The sequence below is a fragment of the Lissotriton vulgaris genome, chromosome 4_1, assembly GCF_964263255.1.
Source record: "Lissotriton vulgaris chromosome 4_1, aLisVul1.2, whole genome shotgun sequence".
In the NCBI taxonomy this organism is placed as follows: Eukaryota; Metazoa; Chordata; class Amphibia; order Caudata; family Salamandridae; genus Lissotriton; species Lissotriton vulgaris.
The window spans coordinates 1,542,155,224-1,542,174,691 of NC_141691.1; positions in this window are offsets into that span (position 1 = coordinate 1,542,155,224).

Consider the following 19,468-nt stretch of genomic DNA (forward strand, 5'->3'; position numbering starts at 1 on the left):
AACACACTTCTCTGATTGCAGAGCTCTGAGTAACGCAGCGGACTCCACCTGGGCTTCATTTTTTCTACCTCTATGCCACATTGAGTAACCTAAGGAAGATGCGCTGTAATTAGTTAATTACATTTTTTACCAAGCTAAGTGCAATGTGGCATAAAAGTGTGTTACATCACAAGGGCAGATATGAAAAGGCATGTCAGACCACTCATTCACACTTAGAGGGGTGATTCACAAGTGCACTATTATTCAAGAAGCCAGTACAAGTGCAGAGTGGAAGGTGGCTTTGACGCGGATGAGAGTACTTTTTGACTTGCAATTTTATTTATCCATAAATCTCACATCATTGCACCTGAGAGAGCGCAATTTGAGTAAAATGTAGAAGTGCACAATATTTACATGTAAGATGCACAAATTTAGTTAAAGCACATTAGAGTGTCGAGAATATAGAATGCACATACTCACGAGTGTTTGATTAATATAGAATGCATATTTTAGAGTGTGAAACTAATGTAGTAATGTTTAGAAATGTTAGAATGCTATTAGATTCCATTATGTGGCTGTTGCAGAAGAAAATGCAAGGCTGCCAAACGTAGAAATGTGCAGGCCTCATGGAAATGTATGAAGAACAAAAACGTGCCTTTACAGTTTCACATAAGATGGATTATTATTATTCAGAATGTTATTGATCATACGTTAAAGTTATGTTTTGTAGAAGTGTTTCATATAATCAGAGTGTAATAGGTTAGAATTTTGTTTTAGGCTAAGAAATAAAGGTTCACAGAGTGCAGGCCTGTTTCAAGTAATTAAGTAGGCCTGGAAAGATAAAGTCGTTTCTTTGATCTGCATATGCTAGTTAAAATCGGGTCTTGTTAAGCATAAATTGCAGACCATGTTCGAAGTTTTACGACTTGGAAGATAAGCTGGAGGTCGGAATTTAGGGCCCAATTCATGGGTGTCTGTTGCAGGTGTGAGGGGGTTCCAATCAAGAGAGTGATGAATAGAGTTCTGTTCTGGGAGACAGGCACAGGCCTGGAGGAGGCTTCAGGAATTTCCTGGGGGTACCGGCGTGCCGAGAAGAAGCCTGGGAAGCAAGGTCAACGCTAACAAGACGCCCAGAGGAGTATCAGTATGGAAAAAGCCAGAACCGACACCACGTGAGAGGTGTACGTGAGGGGCGTCTCTGAGGGGCGTTTCAACTGTAATTGTGATTTTGTATTAGGGACAGCACCCTGGGGTGGAGTTAGAGCAGATGGCCTGAGGAACCTTAGAGAGCGGATGGGTAGGCAGAGAGGACACAACTGCGATGCACAGACTTACAACGGAGACTAAGGGAAAGTGAGTGCACTTCTTTGGAAGTCACCACGGCTGACACCTTTTTAGGTTAAGATTCAGCTAAGTAGGGATGTCACTTAGTCTAGTGTAGGGACAGTCTAACCTGGATTTTTCTTCCTTTTGTAAATGACGCTCAAGTTACAACTTGTGTATGTTCTTGCAAACCTGCTGATCTTTGAATTAGTCTTGGTGATATTTTTCTGTCGCCTAAGATCGTTTAGAGAATTCATGTTTGTATTGGTGCCAGTATATCTCTTGAACCTTATATTGAGATGCTTGTATCTCCAGTTATCTTTGGCTTTATAATAAAACTTTAAAACTTATTCGTGGTAAGTGGTTCTTCAGAGTTGTGCAAATTATTGGATTGTTTAACCTGGTAGTGGATTGCTTTTTACTCTATGACAGGCAACAAAGGTTCAGTCGACCTAGGTGGGGATTTAGTTCTAGAGTAATCAGATAAGAGATCAAAAATCCCGCCGTATCAGTTGGTAGCAGAATTAGGATGGTTGCCTTCTAGAGGAAGGTGATCTAGACTAGGTTAAGATTACCCCGAGGCCCCTAGAGATCGAGAGATGACCAGAAGAAGAATCACCTGCCGAAGAAGGTGCTGACGGTGCGAGAGAAAAGCAGCAGAGTCGGTCGAGAGTGAGTATAATAAGGGTCCTGTGTTGTCAGATTGCGGTGTTTTGTGTTGTATTTGTGTTGTAATGTCATGCGGAGTTGAATGCCTGTAGTGTGATTGAGGCAGGGTTGTGAGCGCGCGCAACCTGGTGAAAATCTTAAGTTCAGAGAAGAGCTTAAGTGGTTCGGGTGTATCGGACATCCAGAGTAATTGTCGACCATTGTAAAGGGGGTCATGAGGTACCATTGATCGCCCGCAGGACCGAGATAGGGGGAACACACGAGTGAGTGTATGGGTAACGGACGCTGGTCGGAAGTTACCGTGTGTAAGTAACCTATCAGTTAAGACGACTGTCTGGACGTTCGCGGAAAGACATCTCGTCAGTTAAGGTGACAATTATAGTTAGACTGTGGGCGTACAGTCAAGAAAAGTGGTCGCTTGGTCGGAAGTAATCATTTTTCAGAGTATGAATGGGACGTATGCATGACCGGGAGATGAGCTGAGAAGGGAGGGGAACCGCTGCGAAAGGGAGTTGAGTGAGGTCAGAGAGAGCCGCGCTGGGATAGGCCGGTTGGTGTGAAGCCGCGCTGTGATAGGCCGGTTGACGCGAACCGCGCTGTGATAGGCCGGTCAGTGAGAACCGCGCTGGGATTGGTGGATTGTCATCAGGAAGTAAACAAACACAGGGAATTAAGGAAAATTGTAGATTTGATCATGAAGTGTTTTAAATGCTTGAGAGCGATCTTTAAGAGAGATAGGAGAGAATCTTATGACGGGGAAGAGGCCCCGCCAGAGGGTACACCAGCTCACTATATGGCCACGAATGTTGGGTTGCATACCATACTGTGGATTTCTAATTGGAGTAAGATTACTGAAGGGAACGAGGAACTGACTTTTCCGAAATACGGAACGTTTAGATTAGAAGTGTTGCACCAGTTAAAAGCAGTTATGACCTCAATGAGACCTCTGCCCAGGCCAACACAGTTTGAAGCCCTTAATGCGTGGATTAGGGCGGCGCACGACAGGAACCAGAACAGGCGTCAAGAAAGAGTGAGACGATCGGTAAGAGCAGTGCAAGACGCCAAATGGGACGAGGAAGCTAAAAAATGGAGAGTGCAGACTATTGAAGTAGATAAATTGTACCCAGTGATAGAAGTTACAGGAGACAAAAGACCACCAGAGGAGGATGATGAGAGCGAGACAGAGGATAGTCTGATAAATAGGTTGTTGATAGACAGACCGCCTCCGTACAATAGAGGGATGGAAGGTGCTGAGCTCCAAAGGGGGGATGGGGCTGGCATAGGGGAGTATAGACCACTCCCTATAACGGATTGGGAACCCACCAAAGGTGAAGAAACACCTCAACCTAGTCCAGTACAGAGAGTAGTCGGAAGATTCGTGGTACAAAAGGTGCCAGAAACGGAGCGTGCTAAGTCCTATCAATTGCCAGATGCTCTTCAAGTACCCGTTACCATAGGTCCTATAGTATCGATTTATGACCCAGAGAAAGCATGAGAGGAGGAACAGGTACGACTAGACAGAGAGAGAGCAGAAATGGAAAGAAGGAACAATATGACCAATGCCCGAAGGCAGTTGCCAGGACCAAGAGATCGGAGCACCCCATTAAGTTCAGCAGTGGATCCCATAATAGATCAGGGGCAGAGAGAGGACCGATGGATCTAAGGGGACCACGGCCAAAGTCCTTTAAGGAGCTGAGGGCTGACTTCAGAGAATGGGATGCTAACACAGGAACTCAGAGTAACAGGTCAGGAGCGGAAGCTAAATTGGGAAGTCGAGGCGACGGAACCTTGTCTCACTGTGGAGCTAGTAAAAGCGGTCAGGAGTGTAATGGCAAGAGCCAGAAGAGTAGAGGAGCTACACGTCATTTCCATAGTGGGATTAGACAGGAGCAAGAGGATAGGAGCACAGAGTGTGGAAGGGCGTCTCGTCTCATACACAGTGAGGGAGACCAAAGGACGCAAGAATACAGGGACAGCTTTAAGTGCACTCACCATGCACCTGGCGATAATAGACAACATTGGGATCGCGGGAACATGGGGAGCTGCGAAGGGTCCTATCATGTGTTGAGTGATACTAGACTGCAAGGGAATTGCGAAAGCATGGGGAATAATGGAGAGTCCTATCATGCGTCTAGAGAAACCAAGCAGAATGGGCAGAACGGGACTGTGGGAAATAGAGCATTGTTTCACCACACACCAAGAGGGGATGGAACTGCGTGGAACCTAGAAAGATGGGAACATGGGAGGACTCCCCATAACTCGCCTGAGCCCAGGCGTAGGGCTCGGAGCTGGGATGGGAGAGATGTCAATGGACTCTCTAGAGATAATACACTGAAAGCTGAGATAAATGCAAGAAGGCTCGATGTAACCAGTTTAAAATCTGATCTGGATGAGATAATAGATGGTACGCTGCCTTTGGAGAGGATTGACATGTACGAGCAAGATGAGGTGCTGTTTATAGCAAAGGATATTACTCGGAAGGCGAGAGCAGTACATGAGAAATTATCTGAATTGGCAGACAAGTACATGGTAGACCTGTCAAGAACAAAGGCATTACAGGGTAACCATAGGTTGCATTATTCAGACCAGGACCTCGATGAGAGGAGGACAATTGGATTAAAAACACACATAAGGGAACTGATCACAGGAATAAGGACATGGAGAGATCTGGATAAATGGGAAGAGAGGTGGTCCAAGAAAGGGACTGTCAGGCGGAGCACAATTGTGATGTCCCCAGAGGGAGGGCTACAGAGGATGGATGCATATCCTTTGCGAGAAATAGCGAATGGGAGCTATGTGCATGTGCCCTGGAGTAGGGGGGATTTAGCGGCATTTACCAATTCCTTTACTAAGCTGAGGGGAAATCCCGTGGAATGGTACAATTAAGTAGAGAGGTTTGTAAAAATCTCTAAAGTACTGTGGATTGATTTGAACACCCTATTTGATATTGTAGTCCCAGGAGACTTGTGGACAGCATGCAAGGTTAGTGTCGAATGGCCCACATCAGAACCAGAGAGAGATGCTCATACCAATGGACCGTCAGAAAGAGTAATGGAAAAATATGAAAGGGTAATGACATGGCTGAAAGAGAAGGTGCCACCGCAGGACATAGATTGGGTGAAAATAGATCGAACTAGGCACGAACCCAAGGAGACAGTCCATGAATATTATGAGCGATTGCTGAAAACGTTCAAACAATACAGTGGGCTAGACGTAATGGATCCCAAAGACATAGGACAGTTTGTGTCAAAATTCGTTTTGGGATTGAGACCTGATATTTGTTTGATGATTCAGCAACATTTAATTTGCTGGCAAAACAAACCATTAGATGAGATTTTGAGATACGCAAGATATTGCAGTGATGAGATAGATTCGAAAGCAAAAAAACTTAAGGAGAAGCTGATGTTGGTTCAGATGCAGTCGGCTGGAAAGGGTGGTCAGCAGCAACAGGGAACAGGGACCATGGGAAGGAGATCAAATAATCAGAATAGGGACAACAAGGAAAATCCGAGACCTAGAGTAGATCTGGCTACCTTGAAAAAGACGACAAAGTGTCACTAGTGACACCAGGTGGGACATTGGAAACACGAGTGTCCCTATAACCCCGAAAATGGAGAACTGGAAATAGAAGAGGAAGAAGTGCAGGCCATTCCAGTAAAGGGAATGACAGTACCGAAGGGTAAGGTGGTCAAAGGGGGACTTTGGCTCCTCGAGCCCAGTTCCCTCAACCACCCAAGATTGCGACCGGGGGAAAGACCTATAGACAGATGCCTCTTTGGGTAGGAAGAGAAGAGTGTTACTATGTTGATCCTTTAACTGGACAGCGTGTGAGTAGAGAGGAGGACTGTACTCTCGGGGCAGTTCTAGAGGTGGACCAAAGGGGACCGTTTGTTGAGGCCGAAGTGGCAGGGTGTCCTACGACCTTCTTGGTGGATACGGGGGCCACTCGATCAACTCTGAGATCACCAGTGGTTCCGGACCTACCAATGTCGGGGGAAACCATTCAAGTGGTAGGAGTCGCAAATAGGAGAACGACTAGCCCTTTGACGGAACCAGTGCTAGTGAGAATAGGGAAATACAGTGATGAACATCAGTTTGTAGTATGTGACTCTAGTCCTGTGTGTCTGTTAGGAAGAGATTTATTGTGCAAATTAAATTGCACAATATACTGCACGCCTCAGGGAGTGGAGGTACAGACTAACGACGATGATGCCACCTTTAAGGTTGCAAATTCAAAAGTATGCATAGAACTGTATCCTACCTTGACGGTGGAAGAGCTCCCGTGGGACTTAAGGGATACTGTGTCATCTGAAGTGTGGGATTTCACTGGGGAAGAGATAGGACTGATTAAAGGAGTGGAACCAGTGAAAATCATGATAAAACCAAACATTGAATATCCAAGAACGCCTCAATACAAATTGACTCCGGAGACGATTGCAGGAATAAAGCCTGTGATCAACTCCATGATTAAGCAGGGAATACTGAAGGAAATCGTGGGTAGTCCATGTAAATCCCCGATTATGGGTTTGCAGAAACCTAGTGGGAAATTCAGAATAGTTCAGGACCTCCGAAAGATTAATAACATAGTTGTTTCATGTTGTCCAGCGGTACCAAATCCATCAGTGATATTGTTTCAGATACCATTCCAAGCTGAGTGGTTCACAGTGATAGACCTTTGCCAGGCCTTCTTTTCAATTCCATTAGATGAGGAGAGCCAATTTCTTTTCGCATTTAAGCTGGAAAATCACGTATTAACATGGTGTCGTATCCCATAGGGGTATACAGAAAGCCCATCGATTTTTAAACAGCTGCTGAAGAAAAATCTTGAAAGTCTACTACTACCACAGAACTCGGTTCTAGTTCAGTACATAGACGACCTACTTGTTGCGTCAGAAACAGAGGAAGCTTGTAAAATAGACACCATCACCTTGCTGAATCATTTAGCTGAGAATGGACACAAGGTGTCTCCGAGCAAATGACAGTACTGTCTGACAGAAGTACAATACTTGGGTCACCGTATTGAAAAGGGAAAACGGAAGGTGTCACCAGACAGGATAGAGGCAATCATGAAAATGAATTCGCCCACGACACAAAGAGAGGTCAGGATGTTCCTAGGAATGGTTGGTTATGGCTGACAGTGGATAGCTAACTTTTCCCTGAAAGCAAAACCCTGACAAAAACTGACGCACAAGGAGGTGAGTGATCCGGTACCATGGGACAAGGATTGTTTGATGGCATTTCTACAGCTGAGAGAGGACTTGTGTCGTGCTCCTGCTTTGGGAATGCCGGATTACGAAAAACCATTCTTACTTTACTGTTGCGAAAGAGAAGGTTGCGCTTTGTCAGTTCTAGCACAAATCCATGGAAACGCCCGTAGACCAGTTGCGTACTTCTCGGCTACCTTAGACCCAGTAGCCGCAGCGTTGCCCGGATGTCTCAAATCCGTTGCTGCAACGGGTGTCAGCATTGAGAGGTGTGAGAGCATAGTAATGGGACACCATATAGTGGTGTATGTACCTCATTCTGTGGAATTGTTAATGACCAAGACCAAGACACAGCACTTGACTAATAATAGGCTCACGCGCTACGAGCAAGTTATTCTTGCTGCGGAGAACGTGACCCTTAAGAGGTGCTCTGTTTTGAATCCTGCTACTTTGATGCCACTCCCTAATGACATAGACGATGAAGAATGTGAAGATCATGATTGCCTTGATGTGACTGAACTATGCACCAAACCGAGACCAGATATTGTGGATGAGCCGTTGACTGACCCTGATGAAATTTTCTTTGTTGATGGCTCATGTGTAAGAGACAATATTGGTCAGTTGAGAGCAGCTTATGCTGTTTGCACCATTACCAGAGTTGTGGAAGCCGCTTGCCTGGAAGGAGTACACTCCGCTCAGGTAGCTGAAATTATTGCATTGACACGTGCCTGTTTAGCAGGTAGCAAAATTCGAGTCACCATTTACACCGATAGCCAATTTGGTTTCGGGGTAGTTCATGACTATGGGCAATTGTGGTCTCAGAGGGGTTACATGACCTCCTCAGGTTCACCTATTCGAAATGGGGAATTTGTACGACTGTTGTTGGAAGCATTACAAGGTCCGGCAGCAATTGCCGTTGTCAAATGTGTAGCCCATACGAAAAATACTGATTTTGTGTCCCAGGGAAACAGATACGCAGACGAGGTCGCACGCTACTGTGCAGAGCAAGGATACTCTTTCACGGAAGTGGAAGTGGGTGGGACACAGGAAAAGACAGAGTTAACTATGATGCTAGAAACTGTAGACACTTGGGATGATTTAAAAGGCATACAAGAGAACGCAACAGACTTTGAGAAAAAGACATGGGAAACTGCAGGTTGTGTAAAAGGTGAAATGGATTTGTGGGTTTCAGCAGATGGAAGGGCAGTGTTACCAAATGAATTAGTGAGTCCAATGGCAATACAGATACATGGCCCAGTACATCTAGGAAGAGATGCTATGCTGAGGGTATTTAGGCAGACTTGATATAACCCCAAATTTAGAGTAGCCGCAGAAGCTGTGTGTCAGCGATGTGTAACATGTCAGCAATTGAATGTAGGGAAAAAGACACCAGTTACATTGAGTCACATTGGGAGGTCTGGTGGCCCTTTCAACCGGATGCAACTAGACTTTATTGAGATGCCAAGATGCAACCGCCTCAGGTATGTCCTGGTGGTTGTCTGTATATTTTCCAGATGGGTCGAGGCATATCCTACACGCATGTGTGACACACTCACAGTAGCAAAGTTGTTGCTTAGAGAGTTAGTACCACGCTTCGGGGTGCCGGCCTCTTTGGAATCAGATAGGGGAACACATTTCAACAGCAAAGTTGTGAAGATGCTCTGCTCTGCATTGAATATTGATCAGAAGTTGCACTGTAGCTATCGACCAGAAGCTTCAGAAATTGTGGAGCAGATCAATGGGACGATAAAGTCCCGAATTGCCAAAGTGTGTTCATCGACATCCTTAAGCTGGCCTGATGCACTGACATTAGTACTCATGAGTATACGTAGCACACCAGACAGGAGAACAGGTCTCTCTCCACATGAAGTTTTAATGGGGAGGGCAATGAGACTGCCATCAGTTCGAACTGCAGCTTTGTTGAATATTACAGATGACCTGATCCTGGATTATTGCAAGGGACTTTCTGATGCCATTCATTCTGTGTCTCTTCAGGTGCAGGCTGCTGAAATTCCATCGTCCAAATACCTGTGCCACGACCTGTTTCCTGGGGATTGGGTCGTGGTGAAGAAGCACGTCAGGAAAAATTGCTTGGACGTGCGTTGGCGCGGACCCTACCAGATAATCTTGACCACGAATACTGCTGTTAAATGTGGAGGGCTGCCCAACTGGATACACGCCTCCCATACACGAAGAGTTCCAGCACCCCTGGAAGAAACAACTCCTCTCTTGGATGAAAATCCAGCTGTGGACGAAGAATCATTAGAGGGGACCAGTCAAGCTGTGGGGGTTTCGGAGGAAGCTGGGAGCGTGTCAGATCAAGCAGAAGAAGGACAGGACGACAGTGAAACTGACGTTGACACAGTAGGAGAAAGTTGCTGTGAGTACGAATCAGACACTGATCAAGCCACAAGTGATCAAGAGTCGAGTGTGAGGACAAGAAATAGGAGAACAAGGCGTGGAGAAGCTAGTTGGCCTGAAAGGAAGAAGAGGCTGAGCTTGAAGTCAACTCCAGAAAGAACCCTTGCTCCTATATCCGAAGACTCAGATCTGGACGAAGGTGCACAGAATCAAGAAGCAGAGGGTCCAAGAAGATCAAGGAGGGTACGTATACCCTGCAGAAGATACGCCACTCCTGAGTGGACCTACCTGGCAGCAGATGTCTTGTGCACGGAGTTCCGGGAGGGTGAGGGAAGTGACAGTGACCAGCACTGATCCAATCATAACGTTGTAAGTGGCGTTGTTGGTATCTGGAGTAGAAGCTGAAGGGTTGCTGACACTCACTATTCCCAATCCTCCTTATCTGAGCAGAATAAGAGAACTGGTTTTAAATAGAGTAGAATTTCCGACTTTTGGCACAACGGTATCAGTACTCGAGGAGAACATTCTTCGCTTAGAGCTGTTAGAAATTCGTGATTAGAGCTGCTGGAACGCGGGTGATTGTTGACACCTAAAGACTTTTGTAAATAAACAAGATTGAGAAGATAACCTAGCGCCAAGTGGAAGAAGAAAAAATTTAGGGACTCTTCCATTTAGTTGACGGAGAAGGGCTAGGGTTGTCTGTTGCTAAAGTTTAAAGGACTGATTTTTCAAAAGGGATTGTCAGCTTCCAGGTGTAGTTCGAAAAGACTGAACAAGCAAAGAAAGACTGTTGAAGGTACAAAGAGAAAGGACTTTGTGTTGAAAAAGAAACTAAAACTACACTGTCTTGAGACCATGGAGGCCGGCAACCCAAACCGCAAAGCCAAATGCATAATAGGCACACTTTTAGCAGGAGTAATTTTTCTTATAGTTTTAGTAGTTACTGTTTCATATATAGTGGGACATGAAAATGAAGTGAAAGCAACAGAAGCAAAGGTTGTGGTAACATCGAAACCTACTACTGCTGGTAAAAAGGAGGACAATGCAGTGAAGGATAAAGCTTTACTAGCAGCAGAAGCTCGTAGGTTGCACGTAGATGAGTCACAGGGAAACTTTAAGTCAAATGCCTATGCCAAGTTACTGTATGAATACATTGACGCCATGGAGGCAAAGGATTGCTACGTCTGCATGCAAATGCCAGCCTCTGTAGACGAAGGTATTAGGTATCATCATCTTCCATTGACTTATGGAATTACATGTAGCTTATTGCTTAGTATATTTTATGGACGAGATAGCTTTGAGTACTATTTTTCAAATTTCGATGCTGTGTTACCAGAAGTCCCGGCTTATAAGCATATGAATAAATGGGACTACTATAAGAGTGAGGATCGATTAGGGAAATTTTTCATTCCTTGGAAAACTTTAGATACTTCACATGCCCGAAGAAATAATCTGACCTGCAAGGTATCAGAGGTTGAGAAAAAGTTTATAGGGCAGGTGGATGACCGTTACAGGAGGCAGAAGATTCTAAAGGCTTCAGGCCAGTGGAAAACAGATTGGACCGAGGAAGAAAAGTCACACAAAAGGAAGGGTAGTAATGGTCCAATAGCTTTAGACCGAGAACAAAGAGGGAAATTGTGTATATACAGGGGTAAAACCTACTATGAAAATGTGTTCATGGGAGAAGTAAGCTGTGAACATGCCTTCCAATTAGAATACTACACGAAAGATTTCTTAAAGGGAATGCAGATGATTCCGAATGTATATTTTGTATGTGGAAGAAATGCCTACGTGAAACTGCCAGACAATTGGTACGGATCATGTTATTTGGCAATTGTCTTCCCCAAAATATATCACGCTAAGGATCTAGAAATCATAGAGGGAAAAACTCAAGCCAGAGGGAGAAGATATTTAGGCGATGCTGAGGTAGGTGGAGACGTATTTGGTGCTATATTCCCTCTTCTAGGGTTAATACTGAATGATGTCAAGATCAGGAGATTGGCAACAGTTGTAGATAGATTATCCACCAGTACTGCTAGATCGTTAATGCTGGTGGAGGGAGAGATGCAATCGATAAGGGCAATGGTTCTTCAGAACCGACTTGCTCTAGACGTCCTGTTAGCCAAAGAGGGCGGGTCCGTAAGGCTTTGGAGGTCCAGGAATGTTGCACTTACATTCCAGACAATTCAAAACCTCTTGAGAAGTACATACAGAACATTACGGAAATACATCAAGAAATTGAGGATCTGACAAAGGTGACAGTGTGGGAAAAAGTGGGTCACGGAATGGGTAAAGTTGGAGGTTGGTTCGCCAACCTAGGGAAAAGCTTCATTTGGTATATACTGAAACCTATCATCATAATAGTGATTTGTGTCATCACACTGTGGGGATTAGTGAGGCTGTACCTATGGTATAGGTCAAATAGGTTGCAAAGATCCATGAGAGAGCAGGAGCAGAGGTTAGCTGCGATGCAGGATAACCAATACAGGAGTCTGAGGGCTCTAGAAATGATAAAGCGAGGAAGCATTGCAACGAGTTCTGTTTGATTCAATTCATTCTTTCAATGTTGGTGTTGTGATGGTGATGACCCCTAGAGGTCATCAAAGGGGGGAACTGAGAGAGCGCAATTTGAGTAAAATGTAGAAGTGCACAATATTTACATGTAAGATGCACGAATTTAGTTAAAGCACATTAGAGTGTCGAGAATATAGAATGCACATACTCACAAGTGTTTGATTAATATAGAATGCAGTGTGAAACTAATGTAGTAATGTTTAGAAATTTTAGAATGCTATTAGATTCCGTGTTATGTGGCTGTTGCAGAAGAAAATGTAATGCTGCCAAACGTAGAAATGTGCAGGCCTCATGGAAATTTATGAAGAACAAAAACGTGCCTTTACAGTTTCACATAAGATGGATTATTATTATTCAGAATGTTATTGATCATACGTTAAAGTTATGTTTTGTAGAAGTGTTTCATATAATCAGAGTGTAATAGGTTAGAATTTTGTTTTAGGCTAAGAAATAAAAGTTCACAGAGTGCAGGCCTGTTTCAAGTAATTTAGTAGGCCTGGAAAGATAAAGTCGTTTCTTTGATCTGCATGTGCTAGTTAAAATCGGGTCTTGTTAAGCATAAATTGCAGACCATGTTCGAAGTTTTACGACTTGGAAGATAAGCTGGAGGTCGGAATTTGGGGCCCAATTCATGGGTGTCTGTTGCAGGTGTGAGGGGGTTCCAATCAAGAGAGTGATGAATAGAGCTCTGTTCTGGGAGACAGGCACAGGCCTGGGGGAGGCTTCAGGAATTTCCTGGGGGTACTGGCGTGCCGAGAAGAAGCCTGGGAAGCAAGGTCAACGCTAACAAGAAGCCCAGAGGAGTATCAGTATGGAAAAAGCCAGAACCGACACCACGTGAGAGGTGTACGTGAGGGGCGTCTCTGAGGGGCGTTTCAACTGTAATTGTGATTTTGTATTAGGGACAGCACCCTGGGGTGGAGTTAGAGCAGATGGCCTGAGGAACCTTAGAGAGCGGATGGGTAGGCAGAGAGGACACAACTGCGATGCACAGACTTACAACAGAGACTAAGGGAATGTGAGTACACTTCTTTGGAAGTCACCACGGCTGACACCTTTTTAGGTTAAGATTCTGCTAAGTAGGGATGTCACTTAGTCTAGTGTAGGGACAGTCTAACCTGGATTTTTCTTCCTTTTGTAAATGACGCTCAAGTTACAACTTGTGTCTATTCTTGCAAACCTGCTGATCTTTGAATTAGTCTTGGTGATATTTTTCTGTCGCCTAAGATCGTTTAGAGAATTCATGTTTGTATTGGTGCCAGTATATCTCTTGAACCTTATATTGAGATGCTTGTATCTCCAGTTATCTTTGGCTTTATAATAAAACTTTAAAACTTATTCGTGGTAAGTGGTTCTTCAGAGTTGTGCAAATTATTGGATTGTTTAACCTGGTAGTGGATTGCTTTTTACTCATTGACAGGCAACAAAGGTTCAGTCGACCTAGGTGGGGATTTAGATCTAGAGTAATCAGATAAGAGATAAAAAATCCCGCCATCTCACACCTCATCCCCCAACATGTTATTGACATGCCAATCCTTTGCTTAACATACCAAAAAATTATAAAAGCAACAATTGTTAATCAACTAAATATAACTTGCCATTGAAATAAATATGCAGGTGTGGGGCTTATGATAACTAATACTAGTGCAGTTGCATGATCTGTGAGGATGAGGTGAACAAATTTTAGGCTGCAAGTAGACAATGGCTTCTCAAGATACTAACAGCCAAGGGAACGAAATAGGCCAAGACCACTTACGAGAACCAGTCAAACCGTGCAAGGTAAATTTGAAAAAACTGTCAATGCGCTGAGCTGCAGCAAATTTGGCAGTGCTGTGTGGCAACATTTAAAAATGCAGGGATATGCAGTATGTACTACAATATGCCGCACCCGTGTTTTTCCTAGCACTGGCGCTTAAATTAGCTGTCTAGTGCTAAGGCAGACACACTTGCACCATAGTGCAAGGGTGACTGTGTTGAAGGGAATGATTGTTTCTTTGCAGGAAGGTGTCCCTTCCTGAAGATATACCATCCATAATGGCAATGTGTTACTTTTATATGTGCTGCATTCTGCAGCACACATAGAAGTAACAAATTGTCATTATTCGATGATAGTTTATGTGCAGGAAGGGATGTAAACAATAATTAATTGCTTTTTACTCCTTCAATATGTGCTGCAAAATGCAGCACATATGGAAAAAGCTAAAACAATGGGAAAATAGAGCATTTCTCCTCATGCACATCGAACCCCTGCCCTTGCATTGTATTCGTATTTGGTGCTGCCACAGTTTTACACCTCCTTGTAAATCCGGGGTAGTGTAAAAAACCAATGGTTGTTGCAGTGAAACACCCAGAGCAACAACCATTGTATGCCCCTTTCACGTAGATACATATGTGAAAGGGTGGCATATTTACACAGTGCAGTTAAGCCACAAAAGTGACTGAATGCCACTCTGTAAATATGGTGCAGGGCATACCGCAACCAGAGCTTCGAAAAAACGTTACACTCCAGTGGCGCTAGGGGCTTGTACATGTGCCCCACAGTTTTGAAATTACAATAATGAGTCATTGTGAATAAATGAAGACCATCTTGAACACAATTTGGAACACTGGAAATTCTAACCTTGCTGGAATGTCTGAAATCTGAAAAGGGAATTCACGAATTAGCCATAGAATTACCAGTGGAAATTCAAGGGCTGAACTTAGAGTCTATATGAACGGAATTTATTACCATTCTAATTATAAAATTTTCAAATACTGAAATGCCACACTAAGGGCCCAATTCACACAGTAAATGTACACTTTTGTGTTCATCCACGAATATTTGCTATATACAAAGTAATTTTACTAGTAGTATCTTTACGACTGGGGTGTCTCCACACATAAAAATATAGGACAGTCCTATCTTTTCATTTATGGAGGCTCATTTATGGAGGCTCTACAGCAGCGGTCTTCAATCTGTGGGGCGCGACCCCCAGGGGGGTCGTGGAGTCCTGGGAAGGGGGTCGCAGATTCTGCAGAGTGCAGTTCCTGGCATTGGGCTGATCGAGGGTGCTCACGGCGGAGGCCTAATTCACACCGAGGTGTGAAAAACATCAACGCCTCATTAACTAGTAAAAGGTCTTTTAAAGGCCTGTCAAGTACTTGGGTGTGACTGTGTGTGTCCCCCTGAAGCTGTTACAGCCGGGCTCACATACACGAGCTGGGGGGAGCTGGGGGGTGGGGAGGAGGCTGGGGGAGTGGCTTTAGTGTAGCCCTTTGAGTTCAATGGATGTTGCGCACCTGGAGCTGTGGGTCCCGTGACACGTCCCCCGCCCCCAGCAGGGAGGCACAGAGATGCCCTCCCATGAGCGGGAAAGAAGAAGGAAGACGACGCAGAGAGATACTGATCCACCACCCCCCCCATGAGAGAGGCACAGAAAAGGTGGGTGGATGAATGATGGGTGGATGGATGGATGTAAGGCTGAAGGATGGATGGATGTGCGAAAAGGTGGGTGGATGAATGATGAGTGGATGGATGGATGAAAGGCTGAAGGATGGATGGATGTGTGAAAAGGTGGGTGGATGAATGATGAGTGGATGGATGAATGAAACGGTGGATATATATAGGATAGATTGGTGAAGGATAGATGTATGGATAGAAGAATGAAAGGGTGGAAGGATGAAGGATGGATGGATGAAAGGGTGGATGGATGAATGATGGATGGATGGATGTGTAAAAAGATGGGTGGATGAATGAAGGGTGAATGGATGGATGAAAGGGTGGATGGATGATTGATGGATGTATGGATGGAACGATGAAAGGGTGGATGGATGAAGGATAGATTGGTGAAGGATAGATGTATGGATGGAAGAATGAAAGGGTGGACGGATGAAGGATGGATGGATGAATGATGGATGGGTGGATGGATGAAAGGGTGGATGGATGATGGATGTATGGATGGGAGGATGAAAGGGTAGATGGATGAAGGATGGATGTATGTATGGATGGGAGGATGAAAGGGTGGATGGATGAAGGATGGATGGATGTATGTATGGGAGGATGAAAGGGTGGATGGATGGATGGAAAAAAGGTTGCATGGATGAATGATGCATGGATGGATGTGTGAAAAGGTGGGGGGATGAATGATGGGTGAATGGATGAAAGGGTGGGTGGATGGATGTATGGATGAAAGGGTGGATGGACGAAGGATGGATGTATGGATGGGAGGATGAAAGGGTGGATGGATGAAGGATGGATGTATGGATGGGAGGATAAAAGGGTGGATGGATGAAGGATGGATGTATGGATGGGAGGATTAAAGGGTGGATGGATGTATGAATGGATAAAAGGTTGCATGGATGAATGATGGATGGATGTGTGAAAAGGTGGGTGGGTGAATGATGGGTGGATGGAAGGAAGGGTGGATGGGTAAAGGATGGGTGAATGGATGGATGATGGATGTAATGGATGGATGGATGTGTGAAAAGGTGGGTGATGAATGATGAGTGGATGGAAGGAAGGGTGGATGGGTAAATGATGGATGTATGGATGGAAGGATGAAAGGGTGGATGGATGAAGGATGGATGTATGGATGGAAGGATGAAAGGGTGGATGGATGGATGTGTGAAAGTGTGGGTGGATGAATGATGGAGGGATGTGATGAGGTCTAACAGGCGCATTTATGGTTGTAAAAAGTTGATGATGAGGAGTACCAGTTTCTAGAAACTTTTGTCGGAAGGGGGTCCTTACACCTAAAAAGGTTTTACAAGGGGGTCTCGGCATCAAAAAATTTGAAGACCTCTGCTCTACAGTCATACATACAGCGCTTAGATACCTCAGGGTGATATAGCGCTTTATAAAAGAATAATAACTTAACAACATATACCTCTAGTAAATTACCTTTGAGTATAGCAAACAATCGTAAACTCACCAAACAGTGTAAGTACACCATTGTGAATCGGGCCCAGAGATTTCATTTCTTGTGGTGCCTGTGACACAATACAAAGGTCAAATCTGTAATTGAAAGAAGCTGAAAAGTAAGACAACATTGTCTAATAATATCTCTGTAAATGAAATGCCCCCAGTGATCCATATCAATATCACACGTTGGAGCCTGAGATCCCTGTATAAAAACCTGTCACTAATTTCTTACACGTGAGTTCCGGCGCATCTAATCATCTGTCATAAAGAAATGAAATAGTCGTTCAACTGTAATAAATTACAATTGAGTTCAGATGCGTTCACAATGACTTTTTCAAGTGATGTGCAACACTTAAATACTGTGATTATTTTGTCTAGTTAGTGGCACTTTCAATGCTAAGTGATGTCCTTGCTTGTCCTGCAGTGTTGCGATATTCTCCTGAGCCATGCATGAGGGCCCTGAACATGAAATTAGAAGTTACTGTAAATCCTCAGGGACGTACATAAAGTGCGTCTAGGTGGCCTATTTATTTGATATGGTGAGCCTTTTGCACAGGATTAAAATCAAGCTAAAATGATTTATTAGGGCCAGAGGCCTACACTCAATGTCTCCCCAAGCATTTTTCTGGCTTGTGATCCCTCCTCAGGGACAGGAATACCAGTGGAGAACAGAGGAACCCATATGTAACTGTTCAGAAGTCAGTGGCTATGTCCTGCTGTTTCTGCCGGCTCTGATCTACCTGATGCCAGTGAGAGTGGTATCCTTTTCCTTCACCTGCCAAGACTCTATGAGGAGGAAGGAAAGAAACTAAAAAAACAATAAAAACAAATACAATTTAATATATAAACAAAATCACAGTAGCAAATAGCAGGGCAGTATTCCAAGACAGGATGCAAAAAGATAAAAAGACATATGCCAGGAAAGAATGTATTAAACTGAAGTAGGACAGATGAGTTGGTTGTAGCCCAGACAGGTAGAAATAGACACTAGGGGGCAGGTTTTTCATTAAGTTGCATCACCCCTGCATCACGCAAGGGTGCGCAAGGGCAGAACAACTACAAAGTCAGTTTATCTAGCCACTCAAGTCCTCTTTGCGTGGTTTGATAAATGTTGATTAGCGCAACACAGGGCAAACTGCTTTGTTGCATTACTCTGCCCCAAAGAGGCGTTCCATGGGAGGAGCAGGGTGTTCCCACACATACACTCATAGATATTGTCCTTTCCCAGATTTACCATTACCTGTAGACCTGGGAATGCATCGAAATGCTGTACCTCCCCAGGCATAACGAGGAGAAATATCTTAATTTTCCCTGTTTTTTTCCTCTTTTTAGAAAGAGGAAAATGTCTCAGAGGATTGCTTTTGCAACACAGGCACGCTTGCAGCACAGTGCAAGGGTACCTACATTGACGCTAGGCAGCACATTGTGCACCAGTGCAAGGAAAGGACAGGACTGTGCTGTATCGTGTCAAATAGGGCGCATTCCTTCCCTTTCACTTTTATGTAGTGCAGTGCAGCAATGTGGCTTGCTGTGCTGCGTGAAATAATGATAGATCTGCTGCCAAGAATGTTACACTGTTGTCAAACAATGGCTTCCTCACACATTTTGTGCAAAGTAAAGATTTCATATGATTTGTTTGTGTGCAAATTGTGCCCTCATGTCAACTTTCTTCACAAGGTAGCACCAGGCAGGTACATCATTGTGCATAACTTATTAGTAATTTTCTTGGACCTTTGTGAAATTCCCTTAAGGAATTTCAGGAGGAAGAATATCTGAGGATCTAAATTTGCATGCAGCATTAAAGAACTCTTGATGACATGAAACACTGATTCAGATTTACCATCAAGTATTTGAAGGGCTTCATTGTGTAGCCTGTTGATGGCAGAACTCTACTAGAATCTCCCCAAACATTCTATATGATTAAATTAAATGATCTTCATTTGAAACAGTATAGTACTTCACAGTGGCACATGAAGCGTGCTGAAGCAAAGGGGGTGATACAGGCTGGCCTGTGAAATAAAAGGCAGAAAAAGTCTTGGAGAAACCTATAGCCTGTTGTCTTGAAAACTGACAATGCATTGGTTCCAGCTGCAGTCAGTGATCTAGGACTGGATCTGATAGGAATAGCCTGTACCCAGTTGGGCAGCCAGTGGTAGACCCTTTGGAGAATTAGATGCATGTCCTTTTTTGTCCTAGCATGAAAATAGCATGAAAATATATTGAACACAAACTCCATTCTGAAGTATGTGAACTGTAAGTAGATACTACATTTTAGAGTGGTATTCTGTGTCTGTTAGAACTGCCAACCTTAGGGTGGGCTTCCCCCAAACTTTTTTGTTTTATCCCTTCCTCTTTTGCTGAATTTACATACCCAGGGCTGATAAATTAAATACTACTAGTGGGTCTGAACCACTGATTGTGCTACACACTTAAGTAACCCCTTTGAAACATGTCTTAG